This window comes from Staurois parvus, unplaced genomic scaffold, assembly GCF_062004578.1.
Source record: "Staurois parvus isolate SC_StPar_1 unplaced genomic scaffold, SC_StPar_1.0 ptg000543l, whole genome shotgun sequence".
NCBI classification, from domain to species: domain Eukaryota; kingdom Metazoa; phylum Chordata; class Amphibia; order Anura; family Ranidae; genus Staurois; species Staurois parvus.
The window spans coordinates 1381961-1396896 of record NW_028318339.1 but is presented as its reverse complement, the minus strand read 5'-3'; the positions used below and the strand labels follow the sequence as shown (position 1 = coordinate 1396896).

Sequence of the window (14936 nt, the reverse complement as noted above, 5' to 3'; positions counted from 1 at the left end):
GAAAACAAAAAGGGAACCAGGGAACAAATGCCATAAGCGCTCGCTTACACCCTGAGCCCCCGCTCACACCCAAAACCATTTCAAAATCGGGCGACCTGCTGACACCAATGCCTATGCAAACCGCACCAAAAGCTCTGCTGCGTGCACTACTTTAGAGGTCGGCGCGGCTCCGACAAAGCCGGAACCGCACCCATAGGACCGCTGTAATAGCGGACAATAGGGTGCGACTTGGCCTACAGTTTTGCAAGTCGCAGGCCAAGTTGCACCTGACGTGACCGGGGTGTAAGGGGCATGCCAGCGTGTGCGTTCTCGTAGCGCACGTCTAGGACAGACCACTCGTTTCAATAGGCTTCCCTAGGTGAATAGATCGATTTTAAAACCACAGAGATACATAAATCAATCAAAGTGAGTTGAAAATAATATAGCAAAAAAACAAAACCAATGTACCTCGGACACGGCCGATGACAGATCTGAGTACCGGCCCCGTTGCTGGTACCATGTGACCTGCTGTGACCAATCACAGCAGGTCACATGACAGTTGTACACCATGGATGGCTTCATGCATGCCATCCATTGTCTACTAGTGTCTAGCTGTGAATCGTCACAGCGATCACATGCACATGTCATGTGATGAGCCGTGGCCAGATCACAGCTGAGCACAAAAAAAAAAAAACAAAAAAAAAACAAACCCCTGAATGAATCGATGTCATTCAGGTAAATGCTTGCTTATAGCAAAGGAAGTCTTTGCTATAAGCAAATTGTGTAAGAAAAGAAAAAAAAAAAACTGATCACTTCCCCAAAGTAGTACAATGTTACTGTGGTAACATTGTACTACTTTGGTCATAGGGAAATATGAAAAGAAAATCTTGAAGAAAAAGAAAAAAAATGTAATAAAAAATGAATAATAATAAAAAAAAGTAAAAAAAATGATTTTTTTTTTTTTTTTTTTCTTCCATACTGTCACCAGTCAGTGTCCCTGATCACCGCTATGCCAGTGATAGGATGACGCTGTACTGCACTGGTGACAGTATGTAAAAAAAAATAATTGTGACAATCATTTTTTTCATTTTCTGAAAAATTCGGACAAAAAAAATACAACTTCAAAAAACTCGCCATGCCTCTTATGAAATCCGTCGTACTGTCTACTTTACAAAAAGGGGTCATTTGGGGAATATCTGTACTGTTCTGACATTCTTGGGCCTCAAGAAATTAGATTGGCTGTCACTACTTCAGGATTGATCAATATTCAGACCTATACCAGAGTTTGTGAACTCTATCACTTTCCTACAAACTAAAAAATACATCCTAATTTGGGTTATTTTCACCAAAGACATGTAGCAGAATACATCTCGGCCTAAATTTATGAAGAACCATTACGGATTTGCGAACTTTTATAACAGAAACAAAGAAAACCGTGTTTTGTTTTTAAATTTTCGGTCTTTTTTGGTTAATTTAGCCAAAAATAAAAACCCCAGCGGTGATTAAATACCACCAAAAGAAAGCTCTAGTTGTGTGAAGAAAACGATGAAATGTTTGTTTGGGTACAATGTTGTATGACCGAGCGAATTGTCATTGAAATTGTGAGAGCGCTGAAACCTGAAAAATGGCCTGGGCAGGAAGGGGGTAAAAGTGCCCGGCATGGAAATGGTTCATCGATACGAGAAAATCAAAAAGAGCCGCCTAGCGGAGGATGGTTTCCATCCAACGACCTCTGGGCCAGCTCTGGGAAAGGTCCCCTGGCACTCAAGGTGAGGATGCCAAAAGTGCGCCCCTCCCCCGAGCTCCTTCATTCGGGAAAACAAAAAGGGAACCAGGGAACAAATGCCATAAGCGCTCGCTTACACCCTGAGCCCCCGCTCACACCCAAAACCATTTCAAAATCGGGCGACCTGCTGACACCAATGCCTATGCAAACCGCACCAAAAGCTCTGCTGCGTGCACTACTTTAGAGGTCGGCGCGGCTCCGACAAAGCCGGAACCGCACCCATAGGACCGCTGTAATAGCGGACAATAGGGTGCGACTTGGCCTACAGTTTTACAAGTCGCAGGCCAAGTTGCACCTGACGTGACCGGGGTGTAAGGGGCATGCCAGCGTGTGCGTTCTCGTAGCGCACCTCTAGGACAGACCACTCGTTTCAATAGGCTTCCCTAGGTGGATAGATGGCGCAGGCACCATTTTTAAAACCACAGAGATACATCAATCAATCAAAGTGAGTTGAAAATAATATAGCAAAAAAACAAAACCAATGGACTAAAATGGCTCTTTAATAATTACCAGGAAATCCAAATCCAAAATAGCCGCCTAGCAGAGGATGGTTTGGATCCAACCACCTCTGCTTTATGGGCCCAGCAAGGCATGGTGGGCGTGGCCTGCCTGCCTTCCCACAATGCCTCCTGGCAGAGCTGCTCACTTGCATGCGGTGTCCTGCTTAACAATAGCCTGTGTGCTCCTCATTTTCTTCAGTAAAATCAACTTTTCAACTGACAGACATTATTGATCACATTGATTATGATTATACAAAAAGCATTCTTAGAATTCATAAACATAGTTTGGCAGAAATAGCGCAGAACACCGACATTCAACGCTCTCCATAAGCTGATCTTCTGACCTCTTTGACGGCTTATATACCCCTCGGGCTCTCCCATTGCTTTGCCCCCCCGCATCGGCGGGTGGACAGGATTACAATCGTGGAACGATACAGAGAAAATTAGCAAGCCCCTGCGTAAGGTTGACATGCTAACCCATGAAGCGGTCCCAAATTTTTTCCTCAAACAGCCTTCCTTCAATTCAATGCTTTGGATTTCTTGCTTTCTTTCTTTCTTTTTTTTTTTTTTTACTCTTAGCATCAACTATTTTAAAAAATAAAAATTACAAGCTGCGGCTTACGGTTAGAGCGCAACTGAAAGCTGCACGTGCCCTAGCGGCTTCTCCCACCAACCTTCTCTGAAGAAGAGCAGCACGCCTATGGGCATCCCACTGCCCCGTTAGTCTATGGGGGCGCTCCATTCTCTCACTCCTTCTCTTGGCTCCCCTTTCTTTCCCAATGCCTTTCTATACGGCCAGCTCTGGGAAAGCTCCCCCGGCACTCAAGGTGAGGATGCCAAAGTGCGCCCCTCCCCCGAGCCCCTTCATTCGGGAAAACAAAAAGGCAGCAAATGCCATAAGCGCTCTCTTACACCCTGAGCCCCCGCTCACATCAAAACCAATTTCAAAATTGGGTGACCTGCTGACACCAATGCCTATGCAAATCGCACCAAAAGCTCTGCTGCGTGCACTACTTTAGAAGTCGGCGCGGCTCCGACAAAGCCGGAACCGCACCCGTACGACCGCTCTAATAGCGGACAATAGGGTGCGACTTGGCCTACAGTTTTACAAGTCGCAGGCCAAGTTGCACCTGACGTGACCGGGGTGTAAGGGGCATGCCAGCGTGTGCGTTCTCATAGCGCACGTCTAGGACAGACCACTCGTTTCAATAGGCTTCCCTAGGTGAATAGATCGATTTTAAAACCACAGAGATACATAAATCAATCAAAGTGAGTTGAAAATAATATAGCAAAAAAACAAAACCAATGTACCTCGGACACGGCCGATGACAGATCTGAGTACCGGCCCCGTTGCTGGTACCATGTGACCTGCTGTGACCAATCACAGCAGGTCACATGACAGTTGTACACCATGGATGGCTTCATGCATGCCATCCATTGTCTACTAGTGTCTAGCTGTGAATCGTCACAGCGATCACATGCACATGTCATGTGATGAGCCGTGGCCAGATCACAGCTGAGCACAAAAAAAAAAAAAAAAAAACAAACCCCTGAATGAATCGATGTCATTCAGGTAAATGCTTGCTTATAGCAAAGGAAGTCTTTGCTATAAGCAAATTGTGTAAGAAAAGAAAAAAAAAAAACTGATCACTTCCCCAAAGTAGTACAATGTTACTGTGGTAACATTGTACTACTTTGGTCATAGGGAAATATGAAAAGAAAATCTTGAAGAAAAAGAAAAAAAATGTAATAAAAAATGAACAATAATAAAAAAAAAAGTAAAAAAAATGATTTTTTTTTTTTTTTTTTTTTCCCCCATACTGTCACCAGTCAGTGTCCCTGATCACCGCTATGCCAGTGATAGGATGACGCTGTACTGCACTGGTGACAGTATGTAAAAAAAAATAATTGTGACAATCATTTTTTTCATTTTCTGAAAAATTCGGACAAAAAAAATACAACTTCAAAAAACTCGCCATGCCTCTTATGAAATCCGTCGTACTGTCTACTTTACAAAAAGGGGTCATTTGGGGAATATCTGTACTGTTCTGACATTCTTGGGCCTCAAGAAATTAGATTGGCTGTCACTACTTCAGGATTGATCAATATTCAGACCTATACCAGAGTTTGTGAACTCTATCACTTTCCTACAAACTAAAAAATACATCCTAATTTGGGTTATTTTCACCAAAGACATGTAGCAGAATACATCTCGGCCTAAATTTATGAAGAACCATTACGGATTTGCGAACTTTTATAACAGAAACAAAGAAAACCGTGTTTTGTTTTTAAATTTTCGGTCTTTTTTGGTTAATTTAGCCAAAAATAAAAACCCCAGCGGTGATTAAATACCACCAAAAGAAAGCTCTAGTTGTGTGAAGAAAACGATGAAATGTTTGTTTGGGTACAATGTTGTATGACCGAGCGAATTGTCATTGAAATTGTGAGAGCGCTGAAACCTGAAAAATGGCCTGGGCAGGAAGGGGGTAAAAGTGCCCGGCATGGAAATGGTTCATCGATACGAGAAAATCAAAAAGAGCCGCCTAGCGGAGGATGGTTTCCATCCAACGACCTCTGGGCCAGCTCTGGGAAAGGTCCCCTGGCACTCAAGGTGAGGATGCCAAAAGTGCGCCCCTCCCCCGAGCTCCTTCATTCGGGAAAACAAAAAGGGAACCAGGGAACAAATGCCATAAGCGCTCGCTTACACCCTGAGCCCCCGCTCACACCCAAAACCATTTCAAAATCGGGCGACCTGCTGACACCAATGCCTATGCAAACCGCACCAAAAGCTCTGCTGCGTGCACTACTTTAGAGGTCGGCGCGGCTCCGACAAAGCCGGAACCGCACCCATAGGACCGCTGTAATAGCGGACAATAGGGTGCGACTTGGCCTACAGTTTTGCAAGTCGCAGGCCAAGTTGCACCTGACGTGACCGGGGTGTAAGGGGCATGCCAGCGTGTGCGTTCTCGTAGCGCACGTCTAGGACAGACCACTCGTTTCAATAGGCTTCCCTAGGTGAATAGATCGATTTTAAAACCACAGAGATACATAAATCAATCAAAGTGAGTTGAAAATAATATAGCAAAAAAACAAAACCAATGTACCTCGGACACGGCCGATGACAGATCTGAGTACCGGCCCCGTTGCTGGTACCATGTGACCTGCTGTGACCAATCACAGCAGGTCACATGACAGTTGTACACCATGGATGGCTTCATGCATGCCATCCATTGTCTACTAGTGTCTAGCTGTGAATCGTCACAGCGATCACATGCACATGTCATGTGATGAGCCGTGGCCAGATCACAGCTGAGCACAAAAAAAAAAAAACAAAAAAAAAACAAACCCCTGAATGAATCGATGTCATTCAGGTAAATGCTTGCTTATAGCAAAGGAAGTCTTTGCTATAAGCAAATTGTGTAAGAAAAGAAAAAAAAAAAACTGATCACTTCCCCAAAGTAGTACAATGTTACTGTGGTAACATTGTACTACTTTGGTCATAGGGAAATATGAAAAGAAAATCTTGAAGAAAAAGAAAAAAAATGTAATAAAAAATGAATAATAATAAAAAAAAGTAAAAAAAATGATTTTTTTTTTTTTTTTTTTTCTTCCATACTGTCACCAGTCAGTGTCCCTGATCACCGCTATGCCAGTGATAGGATGACGCTGTACTGCACTGGTGACAGTATGTAAAAAAAAATAATTGTGACAATCATTTTTTTCATTTTCTGAAAAATTCGGACAAAAAAAATACAACTTCAAAAAACTCGCCATGCCTCTTATGAAATCCGTCGTACTGTCTACTTTACAAAAAGGGGTCATTTGGGGAATATCTGTACTGTTCTGACATTCTTGGGCCTCAAGAAATTAGATTGGCTGTCACTACTTCAGGATTGATCAATATTCAGACCTATACCAGAGTTTGTGAACTCTATCACTTTCCTACAAACTAAAAAATACATCCTAATTTGGGTTATTTTCACCAAAGACATGTAGCAGAATACATCTCGGCCTAAATTTATGAAGAACCATTACGGATTTGCGAACTTTTATAACAGAAACAAAGAAAACCGTGTTTTGTTTTTAAATTTTCGGTCTTTTTTGGTTAATTTAGCCAAAAATAAAAACCCCAGCGGTGATTAAATACCACCAAAAGAAAGCTCTAGTTGTGTGAAGAAAACGATGAAATGTTTGTTTGGGTACAATGTTGTATGACCGAGCGAATTGTCATTGAAATTGTGAGAGCGCTGAAACCTGAAAAATGGCCTGGGCAGGAAGGGGGTAAAAGTGCCCGGCATGGAAATGGTTCATCGATACGAGAAAATCAAAAAGAGCCGCCTAGCGGAGGATGGTTTCCATCCAACGACCTCTGGGCCAGCTCTGGGAAAGGTCCCCTGGCACTCAAGGTGAGGATGCCAAAAGTGCGCCCCTCCCCCGAGCTCCTTCATTCGGGAAAACAAAAAGGGAACCAGGGAACAAATGCCATAAGCGCTCGCTTACACCCTGAGCCCCCGCTCACACCCAAAACCATTTCAAAATCGGGCGACCTGCTGACACCAATGCCTATGCAAACCGCACCAAAAGCTCTGCTGCGTGCACTACTTTAGAGGTCGGCGCGGCTCCGACAAAGCCGGAACCGCACCCATAGGACCGCTGTAATAGCGGACAATAGGGTGCGACTTGGCCTACAGTTTTGCAAGTCGCAGGCCAAGTTGCACCTGACGTGACCGGGGTGTAAGGGGCATGCCAGCGTGTGCGTTCTCGTAGCGCACCTCTAGGACAGACCACTCGTTTCAATAGGCTTCCCTAGGTGGATAGATGGCGCAGGCACCATTTTTAAAACCACAGAGATACATCAATCAATCAAAGTGAGTTGAAAATAATATAGCAAAAAAACAAAACCAATGGACTAAAATGGCTCTTTAATAATTACCAGGAAATCCAAATCCAAAATAGCCGCCTAGCAGAGGATGGTTTGGATCCAACCACCTCTGCTTTATGGGCCCAGCAAGGCATGGTGGGCGTGGCCTGCCTGCCTTCCCACAATGCCTCCTGGCAGAGCTGCTCACTTGCATGCGGTGTCCTGCTTAACAATAGCCTGTGTGCTCCTCATTTTCTTCAGTAAAATCAACTTTTCAACTGACAGACATTATTGATCACATTGATTATGATTATACAAAAAGCATTCTTAGAATTCATAAACATAGTTTGGCAGAAATAGCGCAGAACACCGACATTCAACGCTCTCCATAAGCTGATCTTCTGACCTCTTTGACGGCTTATATACCCCTCGGGCTCTCCCATTGCTTTGCCCCCCCGCATCGGCGGGTGGGCAGGATTACAATCGTGGAACGATACAGAGAAAATTAGCAAGCCCCTGCGTAAGGTTGACATGCTAACCCATGAAGCGGTCCCAAATTTTTTCCTCAAACAGCCTTCCTTCAATTCAATGCTTTGGATTTCTTGCTTTCTTTCTTTCTTTTTTTTTTTTTTTACTCTTAGCATCAACTATTTTAAAAAATAAAAATTACAAGCTGCGGCTTACGGTTAGAGCGCAACTGAAAGCTGCACGTGCCCTAGCGGCTTCTCCCACCAACCTTCTCTGAAGAAGAGCAGCACGCCTATGGGCATCCCACTGCCCCGTTAGTCTATGGGGGCGCTCCATTCTCTCACTCCTTCTCTTGGCTCCCCTTTCTTTCCCAATGCCTTTCTATACGGCCAGCTCTGGGAAAGCTCCCCCGGCACTCAAGGTGAGGATGCCAAAGTGCGCCCCTCCCCCGAGCCCCTTCATTCGGGAAAACAAAAAGGCAGCAAATGCCATAAGCGCTCTCTTACACCCTGAGCCCCCGCTCACATCAAAACCAATTTCAAAATTGGGTGACCTGCTGACACCAATGCCTATGCAAATCGCACCAAAAGCTCTGCTGCGTGCACTACTTTAGAAGTCGGCGCGGCTCCGACAAAGCCGGAACCGCACCCGTACGACCGCTCTAATAGCGGACAATAGGGTGCGACTTGGCCTACAGTTTTACAAGTCGCAGGCCAAGTTGCACCTGACGTGACCGGGGTGTAAGGGGCATGCCAGCGTGTGCGTTCTCATAGCGCACGTCTAGGACAGACCACTCGTTTCAATAGGCTTCCCTAGGTGAATAGATCGATTTTAAAACCACAGAGATACATAAATCAATCAAAGTGAGTTGAAAATAATATAGCAAAAAAACAAAACCAATGTACCTCGGACACGGCCGATGACAGATCTGAGTACCGGCCCCGTTGCTGGTACCATGTGACCTGCTGTGACCAATCACAGCAGGTCACATGACAGTTGTACACCATGGATGGCTTCATGCATGCCATCCATTGTCTACTAGTGTCTAGCTGTGAATCGTCACAGCGATCACATGCACATGTCATGTGATGAGCCGTGGCCAGATCACAGCTGAGCACAAAAAAAACAAAAAAAAAAAACAAACCCCTGAATGAATCGATGTCATTCAGGTAAATGCTTGCTTATAGCAAAGGAAGTCTTTGCTATAAGCAAATTGTGTAAGAAAAGAAAAAAAAAAAACTGATCACTTCCCCAAAGTAGTACAATGTTACTGTGGTAACATTGTACTACTTTGGTCATAGGGAAATATGAAAAGAAAATCTTGAAGAAAAAGAAAAAAAATGTAATAAAAAATGAACAATAATAAAAAAAAAAGTAAAAAAAATGATTTTTTTTTTTTTTTTTTTTCCCCCATACTGTCACCAGTCAGTGTCCCTGATCACCGCTATGCCAGTGATAGGATGACGCTGTACTGCACTGGTGACAGTATGTAAAAAAAAATAATTGTGACAATCATTTTTTTCATTTTCTGAAAAATTCGGACAAAAAAAATACAACTTCAAAAAACTCGCCATGCCTCTTATGAAATCCGTCGTACTGTCTACTTTACAAAAAGGGGTCATTTGGGGAATATCTGTACTGTTCTGACATTCTTGGGCCTCAAGAAATTAGATTGGCTGTCACTACTTCAGGATTGATCAATATTCAGACCTATACCAGAGTTTGTGAACTCTATCACTTTCCTACAAACTAAAAAATACATCCTAATTTGGGTTATTTTCACCAAAGACATGTAGCAGAATACATCTCGGCCTAAATTTATGAAGAACCATTACGGATTTGCGAACTTTTATAACAGAAACAAAGAAAACCGTGTTTTGTTTTTAAATTTTCGGTCTTTTTTGGTTAATTTAGCCAAAAATAAAAACCCCAGCGGTGATTAAATACCACCAAAAGAAAGCTCTAGTTGTGTGAAGAAAACGATGAAATGTTTGTTTGGGTACAATGTTGTATGACCGAGCGAATTGTCATTGAAATTGTGAGAGCGCTGAAACCTGAAAAATGGCCTGGGCAGGAAGGGGGTAAAAGTGCCCGGCATGGAAATGGTTCATCGATACGAGAAAATCAAAAAGAGCCGCCTAGCGGAGGATGGTTTCCATCCAACGACCTCTGGGCCAGCTCTGGGAAAGGTCCCCTGGCACTCAAGGTGAGGATGCCAAAAGTGCGCCCCTCCCCCGAGCTCCTTCATTCGGGAAAACAAAAAGGGAACCAGGGAACAAATGCCATAAGCGCTCGCTTACACCCTGAGCCCCCGCTCACACCCAAAACCATTTCAAAATCGGGCGACCTGCTGACACCAATGCCTATGCAAACCGCACCAAAAGCTCTGCTGCGTGCACTACTTTAGAGGTCGGCGCGGCTCCGACAAAGCCGGAACCGCACCCATAGGACCGCTGTAATAGCGGACAATAGGGTGCGACTTGGCCTACAGTTTTGCAAGTCGCAGGCCAAGTTGCACCTGACGTGACCGGGGTGTAAGGGGCATGCCAGCGTGTGCGTTCTCGTAGCGCACGTCTAGGACAGACCACTCGTTTCAATAGGCTTCCCTAGGTGAATAGATCGATTTTAAAACCACAGAGATACATAAATCAATCAAAGTGAGTTGAAAATAATATAGCAAAAAAACAAAACCAATGTACCTCGGACACGGCCGATGACAGATCTGAGTACCGGCCCCGTTGCTGGTACCATGTGACCTGCTGTGACCAATCACAGCAGGTCACATGACAGTTGTACACCATGGATGGCTTCATGCATGCCATCCATTGTCTACTAGTGTCTAGCTGTGAATCGTCACAGCGATCACATGCACATGTCATGTGATGAGCCGTGGCCAGATCACAGCTGAGCACAAAAAAAAAAAAACAAAAAAAAAACAAACCCCTGAATGAATCGATGTCATTCAGGTAAATGCTTGCTTATAGCAAAGGAAGTCTTTGCTATAAGCAAATTGTGTAAGAAAAGAAAAGAAAAAAACTGATCACTTCCCCAAAGTAGTACAATGTTACTGTGGTAACATTGTACTACTTTGGTCATAGGGAAATATGAAAAGAAAATCTTGAAGAAAAAGAAAAAAAATGTAATAAAAAATGAATAATAATAAAAAAAAGTAAAAAAAATGATTTTTTTTTTTTTTTTTTTTCTTCCATACTGTCACCAGTCAGTGTCCCTGATCACCGCTATGCCAGTGATAGGATGACGCTGTACTGCACTGGTGACAGTATGTAAAAAAAAATAATTGTGACAATCATTTTTTTCATTTTCTGAAAAATTCGGACAAAAAAAATACAACTTCAAAAAACTCGCCATGCCTCTTATGAAATCCGTCGTACTGTCTACTTTACAAAAAGGGGTCATTTGGGGAATATCTGTACTGTTCTGACATTCTTGGGCCTCAAGAAATTAGATTGGCTGTCACTACTTCAGGATTGATCAATATTCAGACCTATACCAGAGTTTGTGAACTCTATCACTTTCCTACAAACTAAAAAATACATCCTAATTTGGGTTATTTTCACCAAAGACATGTAGCAGAATACATCTCGGCCTAAATTTATGAAGAACCATTACGGATTTGCGAACTTTTATAACAGAAACAAAGAAAACCGTGTTTTGTTTTTAAATTTTCGGTCTTTTTTGGTTAATTTAGCCAAAAATAAAAACCCCAGCGGTGATTAAATACCACCAAAAGAAAGCTCTAGTTGTGTGAAGAAAACGATGAAATGTTTGTTTGGGTACAATGTTGTATGACCGAGCGAATTGTCATTGAAATTGTGAGAGCGCTGAAACCTGAAAAATGGCCTGGGCAGGAAGGGGGTAAAAGTGCCCGGCATGGAAATGGTTCATCGATACGAGAAAATCAAAAAGAGCCGCCTAGCGGAGGATGGTTTCCATCCAACGACCTCTGGGCCAGCTCTGGGAAAGGTCCCCTGGCACTCAAGGTGAGGATGCCAAAAGTGCGCCCCTCCCCCGAGCTCCTTCATTCGGGAAAACAAAAAGGGAACCAGGGAACAAATGCCATAAGCGCTCGCTTACACCCTGAGCCCCCGCTCACACCCAAAACCATTTCAAAATCGGGCGACCTGCTGACACCAATGCCTATGCAAACCGCACCAAAAGCTCTGCTGCGTGCACTACTTTAGAGGTCGGCGCGGCTCCGACAAAGCCGGAACCGCACCCATAGGACCGCTGTAATAGCGGACAATAGGGTGCGACTTGGCCTACAGTTTTGCAAGTCGCAGGCCAAGTTGCACCTGACGTGACCGGGGTGTAAGGGGCATGCCAGCGTGTGCGTTCTCGTAGCGCACCTCTAGGACAGACCACTCGTTTCAATAGGCTTCCCTAGGTGGATAGATGGCGCAGGCACCATTTTTAAAACCACAGAGATACATCAATCAATCAAAGTGAGTTGAAAATAATATAGCAAAAAAACAAAACCAATGGACTAAAATGGCTCTTTAATAATTACCAGGAAATCCAAATCCAAAATAGCCGCCTAGCAGAGGATGGTTTGGATCCAACCACCTCTGCTTTATGGGCCCAGCAAGGCATGGTGGGCGTGGCCTGCCTGCCTTCCCACAATGCCTCCTGGCAGAGCTGCTCACTTGCATGCGGTGTCCTGCTTAACAATAGCCTGTGTGCTCCTCATTTTCTTCAGTAAAATCAACTTTTCAACTGACAGACATTATTGATCACATTGATTATGATTATACAAAAAGCATTCTTAGAATTCATAAACATAGTTTGGCAGAAATAGCGCAGAACACCGACATTCAACGCTCTCCATAAGCTGATCTTCTGACCTCTTTGACGGCTTATATACCCCTCGGGCTCTCCCATTGCTTTGCCCCCCCGCATCGGCGGGTGGGCAGGATTACAATCGTGGAACGATACAGAGAAAATTAGCAAGCCCCTGCGTAAGGTTGACATGCTAACCCATGAAGCGGTCCCAAATTTTTTCCTCAAACAGCCTTCCTTCAATTCAATGCTTTGGATTTCTTGCTTTCTTTCTTTCTTTTTTTTTTTTTTTACTCTTAGCATCAACTATTTTAAAAAATAAAAATTACAAGCTGCGGCTTACGGTTAGAGCGCAACTGAAAGCTGCACGTGCCCTAGCGGCTTCTCCCACCAACCTTCTCTGAAGAAGAGCAGCACGCCTATGGGCATCCCACTGCCCCGTTAGTCTATGGGGGCGCTCCATTCTCTCACTCCTTCTCTTGGCTCCCCTTTCTTTCCCAATGCCTTTCTATACGGCCAGCTCTGGGAAAGCTCCCCCGGCACTCAAGGTGAGGATGCCAAAGTGCGCCCCTCCCCCGAGCCCCTTCATTCGGGAAAACAAAAAGGCAGCAAATGCCATAAGCGCTCTCTTACACCCTGAGCCCCCGCTCACATCAAAACCAATTTCAAAATTGGGTGACCTGCTGACACCAATGCCTATGCAAATCGCACCAAAAGCTCTGCTGCGTGCACTACTTTAGAAGTCGGCGCGGCTCCGACAAAGCCGGAACCGCACCCGTACGACCGCTCTAATAGCGGACAATAGGGTGCGACTTGGCCTACAGTTTTACAAGTCGCAGGCCAAGTTGCACCTGACGTGACCGGGGTGTAAGGGGCATGCCAGCGTGTGCGTTCTCATAGCGCACGTCTAGGACAGACCACTCGTTTCAATAGGCTTCCCTAGGTGAATAGATCGATTTTAAAACCACAGAGATACATAAATCAATCAAAGTGAGTTGAAAATAATATAGCAAAAAAACAAAACCAATGTACCTCGGACACGGCCGATGACAGATCTGAGTACCGGCCCCGTTGCTGGTACCATGTGACCTGCTGTGACCAATCACAGCAGGTCACATGACAGTTGTACACCATGGATGGCTTCATGCATGCCATCCATTGTCTACTAGTGTCTAGCTGTGAATCGTCACAGCGATCACATGCACATGTCATGTGATGAGCCGTGGCCAGATCACAGCTGAGCACAAAAAAAAAAAAAAAAAAAAACAAACCCCTGAATGAATCGATGTCATTCAGGTAAATGCTTGCTTATAGCAAAGGAAGTCTTTGCTATAAGCAAATTGTGTAAGAAAAGAAAAAAAAAAAACTGATCACTTCCCCAAAGTAGTACAATGTTACTGTGGTAACATTGTACTACTTTGGTCATAGGGAAATATGAAAAGAAAATCTTGAAGAAAAAGAAAAAAAATGTAATAAAAAATGAACAATAATAAAAAAAAAAGTAAAAAAAATGATTTTTTTTTTTTTTTTTTTTTCCCCCATACTGTCACCAGTCAGTGTCCCTGATCACCGCTATGCCAGTGATAGGATGACGCTGTACTGCACTGGTGACAGTATGTAAAAAAAAATAATTGTGACAATCATTTTTTTCATTTTCTGAAAAATTCGGACAAAAAAAATACAACTTCAAAAAACTCGCCATGCCTCTTATGAAATCCGTCGTACTGTCTACTTTACAAAAAGGGGTCATTTGGGGAATATCTGTACTGTTCTGACATTCTTGGGCCTCAAGAAATTAGATTGGCTGTCACTACTTCAGGATTGATCAATATTCAGACCTATACCAGAGTTTGTGAACTCTATCACTTTCCTACAAACTAAAAAATACATCCTAATTTGGGTTATTTTCACCAAAGACATGTAGCAGAATACATCTCGGCCTAAATTTATGAAGAACCATTACGGATTTGCGAACTTTTATAACAGAAACAAAGAAAACCGTGTTTTGTTTTTAAATTTTCGGTCTTTTTTGGTTAATTTAGCCAAAAATAAAAACCCCAGCGGTGATTAAATACCACCAAAAGAAAGCTCTAGTTGTGTGAAGAAAACGATGAAATGTTTGTTTGGGTACAATGTTGTATGACCGAGCGAATTGTCATTGAAATTGTGAGAGCGCTGAAACCTGAAAAATGGCCTGGGCAGGAAGGGGGTAAAAGTGCCCGGCATGGAAATGGTTCATCGATACGAGAAAATCAAAAAGAGCCGCCTAGCGGAGGATGGTTTCCATCCAACGACCTCTGGGCCAGCTCTGGGAAAGGTCCCCTGGCACTCAAGGTGAGGATGCCAAAAGTGCGCCCCTCCCCCGAGCTCCTTCATTCGGGAAAACAAAAAGGGAACCAGGGAACAAATGCCATAAGCGCTCGCTTACACCCTGAGCCCCCGCTCACACCCAAAACCATTTCAAAATCGGGCGACCTGCTGACACCAATGCCTATGCAAACCGCACCAAAAGCTCTGCTGCGTGCACTACTTTAGAGGTCGGCGC

The 14936-nt window shown here is 43.9% G+C and overlaps 1 protein-coding gene and 3 non-coding genes across 5 annotated transcripts in view; 3 read left to right on the top strand and 1 right to left on the bottom strand.

The window, feature by feature from the left end:
* TASP1 (taspase 1) overlaps positions 1–14936 on the bottom strand; it is a 663695-nt gene that overhangs the window by 595910 nt on the left and 52849 nt on the right. The window lies entirely within an intron of this gene.
* On the top strand, positions 2655–2764 carry LOC149451294 (U6 spliceosomal RNA). Its single transcript, XR_016315072.1, has one exon. It is a non-coding gene; the product is annotated as a U6 spliceosomal RNA (small nuclear RNA).
* Positions 7581–7687, top strand: LOC149451293 (U6 spliceosomal RNA). Its single transcript, XR_016315109.1, has one exon. It is a non-coding gene; the product is annotated as a U6 spliceosomal RNA (small nuclear RNA).
* On the top strand, positions 12505–12611 carry LOC149451292 (U6 spliceosomal RNA). Its single transcript, XR_016315108.1, has one exon. It is a non-coding gene; the product is annotated as a U6 spliceosomal RNA (small nuclear RNA).